Here is a 5250-nt window from a genome sequence, read left to right on the forward strand (position 1 = left end):
CCAGTGACACCCCCAGTGACACACAGTGACACAGACACAGTGACAGACACTGTGACACAGACACAGTGACACAGACACAGTGACACCCCCAGTGACAGCCCCAGTGACACAGACACAGTGACAGCCCCAGTGACACAGACACAGTGACACAGACACAGTGACACACCCAGTGACACAGACACTGTGACACCCCCAGTGACAGCCCCAGTGACACAGACACTGTGACACAGACACAGTGACACAGACACAGTGACAGCCCCAGTGACACAGCCCCAGTGACACAGACACTGTGACACAGACACTGTGACACAGACACTGTGACAGCCCCAGTGACACAGACACAGTGACACAGACACAGTGACACAGACACAGTGACAGCCCCAGTGACACAGACACTGTGACACAGACACAGTGACACAGACACAGTGACACCCCCAGTGACACAGACACAGTGACACAGACACAGTGACAGCCCCAGTGACAGCCCCAGTGACACCCCCAGTGACACACAGTGACACAGACACAGTGACAGACACTGTGACACAGACACAGTGACACAGACACAGTGACACAGACACAGTGACACCCCCAGTGACAGCCCCAGTGACACAGACACAGTGACAGCCCCAGTGACACAGACACAGTGACACAGACACAGTGACACACCCAGTGACACAGACACTGTGACACCCCCAGTGACAGCCCCAGTGACACAGACACAGTGACACAGACACAGTGACACACCCAGTGACACAGACACAGTGACACAGACACAGTGACACAGACACAGTGACACCCCCAGTGACAGCCCCAGTGACACAGACACAGTGACACAGACACAGTGACAGCCCCAGTGACACAGACACAGGGACACAGACACAGGGACACAGACACAGTGACAGCCCTAGTGACACAGACACTGTGACACAGACACAGTGACACAGACACAGTGACAGCCCCAGTGACACAGACACAGTGACAACCCAGTGACACAGACACAGTGACACAGACAGTGACAGCCCCAGTGACATCCCCAGTGACACACAGTGACACAGACACAGTGACACAGACACAGTGACAGCCCCAGTGACACAGACACAGTGACACAGACACAGTGACACCCCCAGTGACAGCCCCAGTGACACAGACACAGTGACAGCCCCAGTGACACAGACACAGTGACACAGACACAGTGACAGCCCCAGTGACACAGACACTGTGACACCCCCAGTGACAGCCCCAGTGACACAGACACAGTGACACCCCCAGTGACAGACACTGTGACACAGACACAGTGACACAGACACAGTGACAGCCCCAGTGACACAGACACAGTGACACAGACACAGTGACACAGACACAGTGACAGCCCCAGTGACACAGACACAGTGACACAGACACAGTGACACCCCCAGTGACAGCCCCAGTGACACAGACACAGTGACACAGACACAGTGACACCCCCAGTGACACAGACACAGTGACACAGACACAGTGACACAGACACAGTGACACCCCCAGTGACAGCCCCAGTGACACAGACACTGTGACACAGACACAGTGACACAGACACTGTGACACCCCCAGTGACAGCCCCAGTGACACAGACACAGTGACACCCCCAGTGACACAGACACTGTGACACAGACACAGTGACACAGACACAGTGACACCCCCAGTGACACAGACACAGTGACACAGACACAGTGACACAGACACAGTGACACCCCCAGTGACAGCCCCAGTGACACAGACACAGTGACACAGACACAGTGACACCCCCAGTGACAGCCCCAGTGACACAGACACAGTGACAGCCCCAGTGACACAGACACAGTGACACAGACACAGTGACAGCCCCGGTGACACAGACACAGTGACCCTTTGGGGTGTGGAATGGGTGTGGGGAGGTCACTGGGCTTCCTGAATTCCCTGGGGTGTGACCTGGAGCATGGGTACTCTGGGGGGCCAGTCCCTGTCCCGCCCCAAAGGCCACCATCCATCAGTGTCCAGCTGGGACAGGGAGCCTCCTCCTCTGGTGACACCTCCAGCAAAGGGATGTGGCTCAGGGAAGGGGCTGAGGTTTGGATTTTTGGGTAAAAGCCTGGGATTGACACGGGTTTGGTGAAATCCTCTCCTGAGGGAAGGCTCAGCCAAAGGTGAGACACAAAAGGGACACGAAGCCAGCCTGAAAGCTTCAGAGGTCTGGCAAACAGGGTTTCCAGAAATCCCTTACCCAGAAATACTGGCAGGAACAGCTGACAGGAATGGGAAAGTTTCTTATGGAGCCTTGGGGAATATTCCCACCCCAGGCTGCAGATCCATTACAGGGTGGGGTTTTCTCCCTCTGACACCTCAGGGCTGGCTGCTCTTCCAACATCATCCCACAGACCTGGAATGTGCCAGACTGGAAGGGGCCATAGGGATCACCCAGTGCCACCCATGGCAGCGACACCTCCCACTGTCCCAGGCTGCTCTAGTCCCCATCCAGCCTGGCCTTGGACACTGCCGGGGATCCAGGAGCAGCCACAGCTGCTCTGGGAATTCCAGCCCAGCTCCTCCCCACCCTCCAGGCAAGGATTCCCTCCCAAAATCCCATCCATCCCTGCCCTCTGGCACCGGGAGCCATTCCCTGCTCCTGTCCCTCCAGCCCTTACCAAAAGCCCCTCTCCAGAGACTTTTCATGGCTGTTTCTGCCACAGCAGCACCGAGCCACAAAACCTGTGATTAAAAGCAAAACAACCCTGGTGTTAAAGGAGTCTGGACTCCCTGGTAATTACTTTAAGATTAATGGGAACAAGTGAGTTAAAATCCGGTGACGATAATTAGCAGGCAAATTACAACAGAGACGGCAACAACTAAAAGTAATTACAGAGTAGAGACACTGAATCCTGCCCTGCCTGGAAAATTCCCAGGAAATCCCCTCGTGGGCAGTGGGGAGCAGCACTGCCTGCAGCTGGGGGGGCAGCACAGCCTGGAGTGCCGCTGGAATCCCGGGGGCTCCTGGGATCCCGCTCCTGCTGCTCAACACAAACCTGAGCAGGGCTCCTGTGCAGAGCTGAAGAAAACCAGGAGACTTTCCTGGAAGCTTGTCTTGGTTTGAAAAGCCAGGTGTCTGCTGAGGCAGGCAGGAGCCTCTCTTGAAATGGAAAATGCAAACCCCCTCCCTCTGACTTGTTATAACTGTGAAATTAAGGGGCTCTCGGGCAAAGATATGGGAGCAGGAATAACAGTTCTTTATTAGGGAAAATAGAAATTAAAATACAGCAATATGAAACAAACCCCTGACAGAGTCAGAGCCTGCCCTGACCCGCTGTGTGTCAGGGTGGTGGCACAGTCCCATCCCGGGGGGGCTCAGGGTGGTGGCACAGTCCCATCCCGGGGTGGCTCAGGGTGGTGGCACAGTCCCATCCCAAGGGGCTCAGGGTGGTGGCACAGTCCCATCCCAGGGGGGCTCAGGGTGGTGGCACAGTCCCATCCCAGGGTGGCTCAGGGTGGTGGCACAGTCCCATCCCAGGGGGGCTCAGGGTGGGGGCATAGTCAGTCCCATCCCAGGGGGGCTCAGGGTGGTGGCACAGTCCCATCCCAGGGGGGCTCAGGGTGGTGGCACAGTCCCATCCCAGGGGGGCTCAGGCTGGTGGCACAGTCCCATCCCAGGGGGGCTCAGGCTGGTGGCACAGTCCCATCCCAGGGGGGCTCAGCCCTCCTGCAGTGCCAGCTGTGGTTCTGCTGGAGCAGGGATCCTGCACAAGGGGGGAGTTTTCCTCTGGAGCTCCAGGGCTGCTGGAGATGGGCCTGCTCTCCCTCTGGGAATGCAGGGCAGCAGAAAGCTGCTCCTCTGGGAATGCAGTGGGCAAAGGCTGCTGTGCTGTTCCCAGATCAGATTGGATCCAGGTAGGAATGCTTGGCTCCTCCCCTGGGCAGAGCATCTCCCCTCGGGATGATGGAATTTGATCAGCCATGCAGGGACACTCAGTGGCCATGGACAGCAGAGATCTCCTGGAGGGAGGACTGGCTGTGGAGAGATAAAGAAAATGCCCAATGAACAGCAGAGAACTGCCCCAGCTCTGACAGATGGGGATAGAACACACATCCCAGCCACATCTCACAACCCAGGACAAAGCTGCCACGTGAACACTCTGAGTACAGGAACAGGAGAATGGCTTTGGGTCTCCATCCATCCTTTCCACTCAGCTCTCAGGAGTTCTGGTGGAGTTTTGTTTGGATTTCACTCTGATTTCAGGAGTCCTGCCCACCCTGGGCGGGCACAGGCACAGCTCAGGGAAAGAGGATTTGCTGCCTTGGCTCTGCTTTTTCTAAGGGTTGGTTTTCAGGTCTTGGGTGTTTGTTAGAAGGGGAAGACCCAGACAGTTCTTGTTGAGGTCAGGAAGTCCTGTTGGTGTCCTAAGGAGTTTCTGCTTTCCATACTCCATAAGGGGTTTCTCTCTGCCTGATTTCAGTGTCACTTTTCTCCTGAGTTTTTTCTACAGCTCTCACAGGGGTTGTCCAACATTTCACAACCACAAGGAAATTCCCCATTACAAGGTGATATCCTTGTCCTTGTGAGCAGGGATGGGACCCAAGGAACAGCTGGAGCTGGGCCAGGGGGATTTGGGATGGAGATCAGGGCAAGGTTCTTCCCCCAGAGGTGCTGGCACTGCCCAGGGAATGGTCCCAGCCCTGAGGCTGCCAGAGCTCCAGGAGGGTTTGGACAGCACTGCCAGGGATGCCCAGGCTGGGATTGTTGAGGGGTCTGGGCAGGGCCAGAGGCTGCACTGGATGATCCTGTGGGTCCTTCCCAGCTCAGGATATTCCATGATTTTCTGTAGTGGGTAATGGGAGATGAGAAAATGACAGAATCATGGAATGGTTTGGGTTAGAGGGACCTTAAACCCACCCAGTGCCACCCCTGCCATGGCAGGGACACCTCCCACTATCCCAGGCTGCCCCAGCCCAGTGTCCAGCCTGGCCTTGGGCACTGCCAGGGATCCTGGGGCAGCCACAGCTGCTCTGGGAAGCTGTTTCAAGGTTGCCAAAAGATGCCCTTGATCTTGGGAAAAGGATTTGGGATCAACCCCCATGGATCAGGATGGTGCTGAGTGCCTGGGAAGTGCCTGACAGGGGGGTTGCAGTGGGTCCTATGGGATTTGGGCTGTCAGGAGCTGATTCTTCCTCTCTGGGGGTGATCCCTGAGCTCCATCTGAGTGGTGCCTGTTCCTGCTGGGTCCCCTCAGGATCAGTTCTAAGGAG

Source organism: Haemorhous mexicanus, chromosome 28, assembly GCF_027477595.1.
Source record: "Haemorhous mexicanus isolate bHaeMex1 chromosome 28, bHaeMex1.pri, whole genome shotgun sequence".
NCBI lineage: Eukaryota > Metazoa > Chordata > Aves > Passeriformes > Fringillidae > Haemorhous > Haemorhous mexicanus.